The sequence below is a fragment of the Vulpes vulpes genome, chromosome 15 (genome assembly GCF_048418805.1).
Source record: "Vulpes vulpes isolate BD-2025 chromosome 15, VulVul3, whole genome shotgun sequence".
Classification (NCBI taxonomy): domain Eukaryota; kingdom Metazoa; phylum Chordata; class Mammalia; order Carnivora; family Canidae; genus Vulpes; species Vulpes vulpes.
The window spans coordinates 108,090,244-108,104,031 of NC_132794.1; positions in this window are offsets into that span (position 1 = coordinate 108,090,244).

Below are 13,788 nucleotides of genomic sequence, written 5' to 3' on the forward strand. Positions count from 1 at the left end.
GATCTCTGGAACACACAAGTATACTGCCAAGAAAAATGATAAAAGGCTGATCTTTTCTCAACTCCCCCAAAATGCCATGCTCCCATGTGACCTGCCAAGGTACAGGAGGGCCCCAAATCAAATCCCCTTTGGAGCTCGCCAAGGGGAGGAGTTTGGGAAGGGTGTCCTGACCAAGTCAGTGAGGCTTCAAGGCAAGCAAGCAGAAATGGCAGGCACAGATGGGCTGGTGACACTATGAAGCTGCCTAGGAGGTTATGCCTAGTTCCTTGAAGGATCTGTAGGGCACCAGAGCTGCCCCTTGAACCTCAGCAAGAACCCTGAGAGATAATTGGCAATTGCTATTCATGATGGCTGTCGAGAGATGGTGGAAGTGGCTGCAGGGGGCCAGCACTGTGGCAGGGAAAAATAAGCAGGCCTGCAGCCTTTGCCTCAATGAATGATACTCCGCGGGGCCCCACTGAGGCACTGGAGTGGGTTCCATGGAGGACTAACCGAGAAGGTCCTGCTGAGTGGGACCCTGTAGCTCAAATGTCCCCAGCTCTCTACATTCCTCTCTTGTGATTCTTCCTGACATATGTGCAGTAGAGAAGGAACTTGTTTCCCTGCTTTGTTCATTCCTCACGGTGGAGAGAATATTGCTTTCTCTCACTGGGAGACCAAGACAGAGTGAAGGCCCCAAATCTGGAGCTGACTCAAATGTAAAAGACCAAGATGCAATCTAGGCTTCAGATGGAAAGCAGCAGAGAAAAGATGTTTACCCCTGCATTCATCAGCAGGTGGCCACCGATGAGGTAAAGGTAAATCACCAACTGGCTACTTTTGTCAAGAAGTGAGACTCTTCAGATCATGACTATCAGTGCAGGATGCTTAATTTGTGCACACTGGCAATCATGTTTTCTGAAGGGCTCAGAACAGCTTGCAAGCATTTAAAGAATTACAGTTTCTCCAGTTCTTTGTGCTTCACTGTATCTACACGGCACAAAATAAAGTGGAAGTTTGACAATAGAGGTCAAGCTGATCATGAATCAGATGATTTCAATAATTTGTCTATCCACGTTGCTAATATCAACCCACAGCTAAATTTCCACGGTGCTATGCCCAGGTGAGTATCACAGTAATGATGATAATAGCCACATTACTGAATGTGCCAGACACTAATTATTGGTGTCATTTATCCTCACACCCAAATAGTAGATACCTACTATCTGTGTGGCTTTGGACTAGTCTCTTAATCCATTCACGGTGTTAAGTGACAAAGCCAGGACTCACACATGTTCTGTCTGACTCTAAGGCCTGGGTTTGAGACCCCTATTTTTTCTGTTACCAGTGAATCACCATTGGGAAACTCTACCTTCCTCTACATCCACAGGGAAGGCCCTGTGTAGTCTTTCTTCTGACAAGTGACCTTTATTTTAAGGTGGCTGATTGATAAACTCCATTATTTCCCAGGCATCTTGTGAAGGCAACTGTAGACCCATTAAAATTCAACAAGTTCATAGAAGCTGGAGCTCCCACAAGATCACCAGCAATGATGCAATGTCACAGCATCCTCCTAGCATGGCTTGGCCCTAAGGCCAAGAACTCACACCACTCTCCTGCTTCTCATACCACTCTCCTGCTTCTCTAGTGACAATCAGACCGGAATTATGTGTGCCAAATAAACTGGGGCATTCCTAATTAAAGATCCCAACAACATTTTACTCTGTGTGTATTCAGTGATGTTATAGCATAAAATGAGTTACAGAATATAAATGAGAAGAAAGGGCATATCACTATTCTTATGAATACAGCAATTATTTATGGATATCCCCTTATTGGAGAGATTTATGCTTTAAGGTCTAACTTATAGCTTATACTTCAATAAAGCCAGGTTTATTAAGTCTATATCACAAAGCTGTTTTTTTTTCCTGACACCAATCCTCATGGCTGGCCATAAATTACAGCAAAATTGGATTGTGGTTAATAGAACACTTCAAATATAAGTCCAGAAAAAAAATAATTGAATGCAAAAGTAAAATAATCAATGATGAATACTTTTCATAAGTAGAATGAGAGGTGCCTGGGTGGCTCAGTCAGTTAAGAGTCCAACTCATGTCAACTCAGGTCATGGTTTCAGGGTTGTGGGATAGAGCCCCACATCAGGCTCTGTATTCAGCAGGGAGTCTGCTTAAGATTCTCTCTCTCCCTCTCCCTCTGTGCCTGCCCCCCTCCCCCTCCCTACCTCCAAATAAAATAAAATAAAATATTTAAGAAAAATAAAAATAAGCAAAACGAAATACCAGGGATCTAGCATGCACCATCTTTGTCTTTGTGGGTGCTGACTTTTCAGACCAGGAGAAGAACATGAGAGGATCTCCAAGATAACCCTAGACTCAAACTTAGCTTTCCAGACTTCATAGAGGTTGTGTGTGTGTTTGTGAAGCTAAAGTGGATATTCCAGGCTATTAGTGGGGAGAAAATTTTAATATGAATGTAATTTGCTTTCTTATACTGACTCAAAGAACAGAGCCATGTCAATTAAACATTCTGAAGATCCAAGAACTTACCAAAAGAAGAGAATAAAATCTCTAAAGAGCCTCCAAGAATAAACCTTGGTAACTCAGTACTTTGACTAAGAATTTCTATCCCTTCTGCATTTGAACAGCACAGAAGCCAATAATTTATTATAAAATTTCCTATCTTGTCACAATATAAAAGTGGAGAAAGTCTGGTAAAAACATATGTGTGCACCCTAAAGTCTTCTTTTAAAAAGTACCTTACTTTGCCTTTCCTCTTGGTTGAATATCATCCACATGATTTCATCTTATTTAATCTCAGATAAAAGATGTGAAAACTCCATTTATTAAGTGAGGAAATGATCTGCCCTAAATCACTAGTAATTATAAAGACCACACATATCTCATAACTTGAGACTGGCTATAAATTTGGTTTTTAGCCCATCCATTAGTGAGAAATATTGGCCACATATATTAGAGGCTGTGTTCAACAAATGATTGGTATTTAAAAACTCATTTCCACTTCTCAGAAGCACTTTGGAAGTGATGGTTCTGTTTATGCTGAAGACCGTTGATGGCTTGCGCCCCCTGTGTATGCTTTAGATGGCCTCGCCGGGGCCCATGGCTCCATATGTTGTGTGTGCTTAAAGGACTCCAGGCACTTGAAGATCAATGTCAGCTACGTTCCCATCCCAATATGGGAGAGCCATCCTCCGTGAGTAGTGTCTTCACTTTCCTTAGAACTTCCCTTAATATTTGGAGAGATGATATGTGATCCCAGGAACTATAGCTACTGATCAGACCTTTGATTAATAATGAAAGCAACAATCATCACCAGCATCTATTGGGAGCACATTACGTCCCCGGCTCAGTACTGCACACTCTGTGTGTGTTATATGATCACCATCACCACAATTGTGTTAGGCAGATCTTATTATGATTCCAGTTTTGCAGGTAAGGACTTGACCTATGGTTACATAACTGGGAAGCCAGGCTTGGACAAAGGTATCTCACCTCAGTAGCTTGTACTTTTAACCTCCAAGCCACTGATAGTGTTCATGCCTTAAAAAGCAAGCATATGAAAATGAAATGACACTCCTATTTTTCCTCTAAATGAATAAGATGACAGAGAAGTCCATTCTCTTCTGAGCAGGTCCTGCTCTCTCCTCTCCATTCCACCTCCTCCAGGAAGCCTTCCAAGCCCACTCCATCTCTAAGGGCTCAATTGTGCTTCTTTACTCCTGCATTGCTTCCTGATGAAACGCTTCACTTGGCATTTGGTATCAACTTTCTGACAGTATTGATTATATTGTCATGAGTATTTGTCATATTTTACCAACTTTATTCAAGACATGAGTGAAAAAGAAAAGACATGACTGTGGGTGCCTCGGTGGCTCAGTTGGCTAAGCATCTATCTTCAGCTCAGGTCATGATCCCAGGGTCCTGGGATTGAGTCCCATGTGGGGCTATCTGCTCTGTGGGGAGCCTGCTTCTCTGTGTGTGTGTGTGTGCCTGCCACTCCCCCTGCTTGTTCTCTCTCTCTCTCTCTCAAATAAATAAATAAATAAATAAATAAATAAATAAATAAATAAAATTTTTATTAAAAAAAGGTACATGGGGGATCCCTGGGTGGCGCAGCGGTTTGGCGCCTGCCTTTGGCCCAGGGCGCGATCCTGGAGACCCGGGATCGAATCCCACGTCAGGCTCCCGGTGCATGGAGCCTGCTTCTCCCTCTGTCTGTGTCTCTGCCTCTCTCTCTCTCTCTGTGACTATCATAAAAAAAAAAAAAGGTACATGTTACATGGTAACACTCTATGGCTCTCCCTTCTCCATACAAGGCAATGTGGGGGCAATAAACCAGGTTATCTGAAAATGACCCTAAGAGCTCACCTGGGGTTGCTGAAACAAGGATCCAACTGGACCAGGAGCTCCTTGTTTCTCCAGTGGTGGGAAGGGAGATGGGTAGTTTGCAAAGAGTGGGCATGTAAACCCAGACTGCCTGGGGCATAACCAGTGGGTTTGTACCTCATGTACCTGTCATACTTGCTCTATACAAAGGACCCACCTTGCCTGTCAGTGGGGCAAATCAATTTTCTCACAGGCCAATGGGATTGGCTGCCTAGAACTTTGCATCGAGAAGCTTACAGGTCTAGTCAGGGATCCATGGAAAAGAGTAAATGAATTCATCCTGATTCAATTGAAGGAAAATTTTTGAGAATAAAAGTGTTTAGATCCTCACCCCAGAATGAATCAGAAAATCTAGGGGCATTAGTTTGGAATCACCATGCTTTAAAAGCTTCCCAACTGAGTCTAACATACAGACAGGAGTCAGGTGGGAAAACAGGAGAGAATCACCGCCCCCTCCCACCCCACCCTGAGAGGGAACACTGAGGGGTGAATTAGCTGGCTCTGTGAAGCTGGCTACACAGTGGGTTGTCAGTAATTCTGTCTCCATCCTCCTTCTTTGTACAACCCCTTAAGATTCTGCTAGAAGCATAGGCAGGCCTCAGTAAACACTGCTGGATGATGGATGTGTCAGGCCAAATAAGAGGGAAGAGCTTATCATGAGGGGCCCATGGAGGCCTCTGAGGAGTAAGAATAAGCAACATGTCCTGTTTTTTTTTTTTCCTGCTTCTCTCTCTGCCTGTGTCTCTGCCTCTCTCTCTGTCATGTCTTGGTTTTAAAACTGAAAGTCCCATGTCCCTTCAACCCCCAGGGAAACCAGGGTAGTTGGTAACATTCCTTGGGAAACAGGTTAGATTTCTGTAGCATCTGGACCTCCTGTCTAGAGCACTGAGTCCAATATTGACAGCCTGTGAACTCCTTGCAGGCAGAGGACAGGGGGCTGTCCACTCTCCTGAGTGATAGATCACTGTGACCTTGAGCATCTACCCAAGGGGAAGATGAACCATGCCCCTAGCCATGGAAGGAGTTAGACATGCCAGCAGTGCTGCAGTAGGTTACAAGCCCAAGGGAAAACTTGGCACTAGGTATTAAATATTACATTTAACTTGGACATATGACCTGCAGAAGGCACTGCTTGATTATTGGTGTGTCTCAATTATGGCCATGTTGTGCTTTGGGGATGAGCTTTCATTGGGGTCACCTAAACTTCTGCCTTCCTTCATGGAAACATGCCCCTAAATGTTGGTTTGGGGACATGATCAGGTGTTTTCTACTATGGGCAAGAATTTTCTTTTCTTTCTATTTATTTATTTTTTATTGGAGTTTAATTTGCCAACATATAGTATAACACCCAGTGCTCATCCCACCAAGTGCCCGCTCAGTTATAGGCAAGAATTTCAAAATGGAATTTGGCCAGCTAAGGAAGGCATTTCTGGGACAAAAGGGGAGATTTGAATATAGACAATCAGATGACAATCATTTTGTTAGGTGTAATTATAGTGATGTATAGCAAAATGTCCCAGAAACGTACTGAGATATTTAGGGGTAATGTATCATATTGTCTGTAACTCAGTTTATAAAAATTCATCAAAAAAATAAATATAAAGTCAAAAATATTCAAAGCCCTAGCAATTGAGGCATTGTACAGAAAAGTAGGGTCTCCCTACATCTATATGGTGAAATATGATGATTATAGTTTGTAATGATCATCTTGGATCATGAAGAAATGGTTCAAGGTGGGCACTACAATTTACTATTAGAAGATAGGAATGTGTGCAATTTTAATTTTCCTAATGTTTCCTCCAAAAAGTGGTTTAAGCATGAAATATTTTACAATTTTTTGAAGCCCAAAGATCCAGAAAGCCTGACCTACTGCGCAGAGTATGTTTAGGCAGCACAGGCTTGGGAGCTGATGGAGAGCAGGGGCCCTACTGCCATCGTTCACTAGCTGTGACCTTCAGCAGGTCACAGAACTGCATAGAGACTCAGGCTTCCCCTCCGTGAAGTGGGGTTAATAATATCTTCCTCCCAAAGCTGCCGAGCAGGGCACCTCCACTGCTCGGGATAGGGAGGGAGCTTGCCTGGGATACATTAGACAACCAGGAAATGGCATCACCTATTTTGGGGAAGGACGAAGGAAATTTGATTTTCTTCCCTCAATGTACAGAAAATCCAAAAAGCCCCCCAGAGATACCTGAGTACCAAGTTTAGTACTAACCTTCCATGCCCACTGGGTAGGTGCATTGATACATTGGATTAACAGCCATGTAAGCCCAAAGTTGCCCTGGGAACTATGTGTCCTAGGAAATAGTTCTGTGACCTTCACCTTATAAAAATGATTTTAAAGGAAGCCAATATAAGCACATTTCCATTTTTAGTTAGTCAAAACTATATATACAAAGGAAATTAATTAAACCTAATGTAAGCTGAGGTTCATGGTTCTCCTATTTCTAATCTCCAGCCTAATAAAAAGGATATCAAACGGATACTATAGGCTGAGCATCACTAGATGTCATTAATTTTATCTTCACAACCTAATGAAGTCGGTATTATTATTGAATTATCCCCCATTGAGCAGAAGTGATGGGTATCAGAGGGTGATACCTCAAGACCCACTGCCAGCGGGCCATGACCCCACTTGGTTCCCCTCCCAGCCCTGCCACCTACCAGCCATAGAGTGGGGACCCAGATTGAAGTTCTCTCGAAGCCAGCCTCTTCCCAGGAACATGAGAGTGATGATAGGAACAAGCCCATCGGATCTGAGGATTAAATGAGCTAATGCATGAATATGTGCAAAGTATTTAGAACAGCTCCTGGCACATGGTTCATGACAGGTTCGTTATTTAACATGTTTAACCTGGTCAACTGACCCTTTATGCTGCTTCATGGTGCATAACTTAGCTCGTGGCCCTTCTCACTGCTCACCAGTTGTTATTATCAAAAGAGGGCTGAGGGCGCCTGGATGGCTCAGTCTGCTGAGCGTCCAGCTCTTGGTTTCAGCTCAGGTCATGATCTTGGGGTCATGAAATCAAGCCCTGGGTCAGCTCCACACTCAGCTCAGAGTCTGAGATTCTCTTTCCCTCTCCCTCTGCCGCTGCCATCTCTCTCTCTCTCTTCCAAATAAGTAGAATCTTTTTTGAAAAGAGGGGGGCTGAAGAGGGCTTCAGGCCATCTCTCAGTGCCTTATAGGCTCTGGTTGGCTTCATCACAGGCTTCTCTCTGCACACCAGGTTGGTCAAAACCCTCTGTGTCCCTCTGGTTACCCCTTAGAAGTGCTGTCTCTGCATGAGCTACAGTTGCTGTAGTTGCTGTCAAATTCATAAAGCTCATCAAGGCAGGATTTCAAAAAACCTGCTTTGGGGATTAATAGTGTTTTGTGACCCAGAAAGTAGACTTTATCACACACAAAGAGGGAATTTCTGTGGCTTAGAATATCTTGAAAGATAGAATTTGGCCAGAAACACCTGAGGATAAATCAGGTTCGAAATATTACATTGCAGGAGCATAAATAAACACCCATCCCCTCCCACATACATTCCAGCCGTACCATGATGGATGGTGTCTGGTTGGCTTAGGGTCAGTGTGATTTTAAAAATGGGTTTGTATCTGTGCATAGCACAAAGATTTCAGGCTGGGTTTGGATATAGGGTATGAGGATGTTTGTGCAATGCAATGTCACAAAACACAGAAGAAGTGATTCAAAGAAACAAAAAGAAAGTGATTCCCAAAGTAAAAAGGGGAGTTTCTTCCAACCATAGCCATAAGTTCATATATTCATTCATTCTTTCTTTTTTCTTTTATCCACTTGCTCATCTGCTCATTCAACAAATGTTCATGGGCTTCTGCCTTGTGCCAGGCTCCAAGTATGAGGATGCGTATAAGAAAGACTGTGTCTCTGCACTTGGGGAAGGAAGTGATTGTATGGATCAGGGATCACACTTAACCTTGGGTAGGTGCCACTTCCATGACCTACACTTGCTTTTGGCCCTGGATGGATGGAACAGGGCCTAACACCATCCCACCCACAGGGCTGGGAGTTTGGCAAGGCCATTTTGGGATCTTCCTGAGAGTGGAGACTGTCACCCTGCTCACACCCCGACTCCTGGTGCTCTGTAGTGCTCCGCCTTGCTGAAAAATGCCCTGGGGAATTGCAAGACAGGCCAGTCCTAGCGATTCACTTTGTTTCTCATTTGTATTCTTTCTTTCTCCCCCTTTTCTACTTCTAAAGAATAAATTATATATCCCATAGGCACATATAATTAAAGAAAGAAAATTAAATCTAATGTATCCTCAACCCATCATGTTCATGTTTATTTACTCTGTGCTCATTGCTTGCTATTAATACTCTTATTGATTATAGCTTATATCATGAAGAGGGTAGAAATATTAGTTGCAGTTGATAAGGAAAAGTAAGTACCCTTTTACGTAGCTTGCAGTGTAATCAAGTGATAAGCCCTCATTGTGCCCCTGCTACGTGCCCTGACTCGGTACTATAAAGGACACAGATCAAAGATAGGCATGAGCTTTTGTCCTGCTAGCCAAGGGCCTGGCAGGCAGCCCCAGGCCAAGGGATAAACCAGTGCACAACCTGAACAACACTGCCCCTCCCCCACCCATCCGGAGCTCATCTCATTCACTCTTTCTGTCCTGAATCAGACCCCTTGACCCATCTCACCCTCCACTTTCTTTTTTTTTTTTTAAGATTTTATTTATTTGAGAGCGTGAGAGCAGAGGGAAAGGGGGAGGGGCAGGGGGGAGAGGAAGAGAGAGAGGGAGAGAATCTCAAGCAGACTCCCTGCAGAGAACGGAGCCTGATATGGGGCTCGATCTCATGACGGGAGCTGAAACTGAGTCAGACGCTCAGCTGATCAAGCCACCTAGGCGCCCCGACCCTTCACTTTCTGATCAGCACCTCATCCAAAGCAGGACATTGGCAACACAGCTATGTCGACGTGGCTGTTTTGTTTGGGGGATGTTTTCTGACATGGTCGCATTAGGGATCCCATCGCGGTATAAAATCAGTATTATGCACAGCTTGTGCTTCCGATCTCTAATTCTCGTTCCTCAACCCCCTTCATCAGGGGAACATTTTAATCTTTTTTTTTTTTTTCTCTCGTGCACTGTCTATACTGTTTCTGAAGCATGTTCTTTTACTTAGTGCTGTTTTCTCAGAACCAATTAGGATGGAATTAATCTCTATGGATATTTCCATGCTTTGAAAACGTCACTAGAAAGCAGGTGAATGCTATTAGATATAATTCACTTGTACTGCTGGGTACCCAGGAAATGGCTAGAAATGTATTTGAGGCTTCCCTCCGCCCTGGGAAGAAAGAGTGAGGGCTCCTGTCAGAGACACCGAGGAACGAGAGGCCTGCTGAGGCAGGGCGAGGGCAGACACCAGCTGCTCCCATCTGGCTGGAGGTCAGCAAGGCTTTGACTGGAAGGTCCCTTGTTTGTGGTTTCACTTTCCAGTTTCACTTGCCCAGGCTCCACCAAGGTTTGGAAGCAGATGAGCCTCCTTCTGAGAAACCATCAGAAGATCAGTAGTGGCCTCACGCTACGTCATCACTTCCCTTCACCTCATCATGTAGGCATCGTCCGTCTCACATCATCACAAGAAGGGTGATTTCGGGACAGTAAGATATTTTGAGAGAGAAAGAGATTATATTCCCATAACTTTTATTATAGTATATTGTTATAGCTCTTCTATTTTATTATTAGTGATTATTAATATTTTTCTGTGCATAATTTACAAATTAAACTTCTCATAGGTGTTTGTATAAGAAAAAAATGCGTATGTATGGGGTTTAGTACTATCTGTGGGTTCAGGCATCCACTGGGGAGTCTTAGAACATATCCTCCATGGGTAAGGGGGGGGCTACTGTATTTTAGGCATTCCGAATTTGTAGAAACGGTAGAGATCTCGGCACTTACTGAGGTGTGGCCTTGACCAAGTCCCTTAACTTCTCAGAGCCTCTGTTAAGCGCTCATCTGTAAAACAGGCATGACAATACCTACTGATTTAAGGAGACCTTAGCGGAGAATCAAAGTCAAGATCTCTTGACCCTTAATGAGAAGAGCCTGAAAAGACATTGCTTTAAACTTGGCTCGCCTCACCTGGCTTAACAGGTGTCCCACTGGAGGTATCATTTGAGGCAGTGTGTCTTAAAAATAGAGCATATATACTATAGGAATATTGTATGGACCTCTTGGGGAGGTCAGAGGATTGATCCATGTGCCTGCAGGTGGGGTTGGGGCCCCTGCTGTCATTTTAAAAAGAGGTCAGTCCAGGAAGTGAAGATTTGGGAGAAAGGCGTTAAACACAGCCGAAGGAGGGAAGTGAAATATCAGTTTTTTATCTCCATCAATCCTGGGAACATCTGGGAGCTTCCAGGTGGCCAGAATCCTTGGAATGCCCTTGTCCTAGGGTTGGACTGGAGGTGGTGGTGGGGGGGCGCCACTGGAGAAAAATATATCCTGGAGTGACTCTCCCTGGAGTGGTTGCTCTCTGCTTCTGCTTGTCATCTCTGCTGATTTCCCTCATTTTCTAGGCCCCTCTAGAAGGGCTGGGTCCTGGAAGCTCTCCAAGGCTCTGGTGGCCCCTTAGATGACTTGATCTGCAGACAGTGGCCTCATGTCCACTCTCCTCTGGTGTTGGGGGTGGGGCTTCCTGGACAAGCCGGTGGCCAGTCACATTCATCCTTCAGGAACCAGAACGTCAAGAGGGTAGCCCTTGGTCCTGCTCCAGGCTGTCCATCCTGTGATCTCTCCCCAGGGCACCACCTCACCCCCTCACCCCTCAGTGGACTGAGGGCAGGAGGGCAGCAGCCCAGGGGCTGACTGGGGATGGCATTAGCTTCCACTTCTCTGGGCAGCCACAGGCTCCCCCCGTGTTTCCCTCAGGGTGCTTCCACTCCGGGGAGCAGAGACAAGCCAAGTGAGAGCCTCCTTCTCCTTTTCATGGAGAAGCAAGGAGCAGGGAAATACTCTGTCTCCCGCAGCCCATCTCCTCTGGGAAGCCTTGGAGAGAAGGGGCTCATTGCTGAAAAGCCACCTCCCAGTAAGCCCTACAGGGAAACGAAGTGCCTGTAGCTGGCTAATTCTACTTGTTTGTTGTTAAGTAATTAATTAATTTTTAAAAACTGAGATAAAAATCACATTCCAGAAAATTCATGATCTTTAAGGACCATGTGGAGGGTCTTGATACATTCGCAGGGGTTTGCAACCATTACTACGATCAGAATTAGATTGACATGTTCATCACCCCAAAAGGAAATCTGGTGCCCATTAGCTGTCATTGCCCCATCCCCCCTTTTTCACCCCTGGCAAACACTAATCTGTCTTTTGTCTCTAAATGGGTTGGCCTGTTCTGGAGATTTCCTCATATAAATCGAAGTACAATTTGTGGCCTTTTGTGATGGCTTCTTTCACCTATTGCAATGTTTTCAAGGTTCATACATGTTGTAGCATGATTACTTTGTTCCTTTTCAGAGCTGAATAACTGTAGGGATAAGCTACATTTTACCTACCCATTCTATTAGTTGGAGGCCATTTGGGTTGCTTGGCTGTTTTTTTTTTACATATTTTATTTATTAATATTAACATTTTATTTAATATTCATGAGAGACACACACAGAGAGAGAGAGAGAGAGGGAGAAGCAGAAACACAAGCAGAGGGAGAAGCAGGCTCCAAGCAGGGAGTCCGATGTGGGATTCGATCCCAGAACTCCAGAATCATGCCCTGGGCCGAAGGTAGGTGCTAAACTGCTGAGCCACCCAGGGATCTCCACTTGGCTGGTTTTTAAACTTAGATTGAGGGCCACTTTGGGTCCTTTATTTGAGAAGATAGGCAAAACACCTCTGATACTCATACCATCAGCCTATAGGACTTTGGCAAAATATTTGAAGATTATATGAGAAATAAGTCTTGAAAACACTTCCAGGCTTTGATTTGACCCCAATGCTCGCTGTGAAAAACAGGTGTAAATCTTAAGCACTAAGTTGAAGTTCAGATAATAGTAAATACAGAGTATAATAATCTTTATAATAATGACTATTATTTGGATTTTCATATTTTTCTGACCCTTTACAGGAAAATATTAATTCAGTATGAAAGATTAGGTTGGACACATTGGTGATAGAAGAGAAAAGAGTGTAGGTATATAAGGTCATTTAACTGCTAATGATTGTTTAATTTCAAGGCGCCTATTGTTTACAGTTAAATACTTGCTTTGCTCCTCATTCTTTGTCTTTTCATCTCAGTTCTCATGAGAAGTGCTTCAGTGAACATCATCAAACTGCTTTTGGCAGATCCTCCGAGATGCAGCAGGATGATGGTGTTTGTTCAGAGTTAGCAGCAAAACAGTTATAATCTCATTTCATTCAAATGGTGTTATTATTGCAAGATATAACACCAGCAACCCAAACTGTCTCTGACAGTCTCATATTTCTCTTGTTTAAGGAACAGCTGTCAACAGGGTCTGGGGGAGCTGAGCAACTGACAAATTACAGGGAAATTATATTTTTAATCAATCACTTGCCGGAAGTCGTGAAAGCTAATATTTGGGTTATAGTTACCCAGCCATAATACCATTCAGGAGCTCCTCCTTCATCACAAGACATCTAGTAATTTTCATGGTTTTTCTTCTTAGACTATGATAAAAAAAATATCTAAGAAAGATGCACTTTGAATCTAAAGACCTAGAGGGGCACCTGGGTGGCTCAGTGGGTGAAGCATCTGCCTTCAGCTCAGGTCCTGGGATGGAGCCCTGCAATGAGCTCCCTGCTCAGTGGGGAGCCTGCTTCTCCCTCTCCCCCTGCCTGCTGCTCCCCCTGCTTGTGCTCTCTCTCTCTCTGAAATAAATAAATAAAATCTTAAAAAAAAAAATCTTAAGACCTGAATAGGTTGAAAGAAAAAGGATGGAGAAAGATATAAAAAGCAAAGCATGAGCATAAGAAAGCTGGAGTGCCTTTATTAGTAGTTGTTAAAATTAAATTTCAAGGCAAGAACCGTGAGCAGAGAGATAAAGAAGAGCATTTTATGGTGATAGAGGGTCAACTCACCAGGATACATAACGATACAAGATCTATTTGGTCTTCCAAATCAACACAGAATATCTAGAGAAACTCAAGATCCACAAAGAAAAAAAATCACTGTTGAAAAGAGGGAAAGATGTGGTTGGAGATTTGAACACCCCTCTCATAACTCACAGAAAAAAACAGGGTCAAAAAAAATCAGTTAGGATATGGAAGATTTGAGTAAAATGATTCACAGACTTAATTGGAATTTATGGAACAAGGTAGGGGACACATTCCCTTTTTGAGAAACATGGACCACTGACAAATAGGGACCATATGTTATGCCATAAAGTATGTCTCAATACATTTC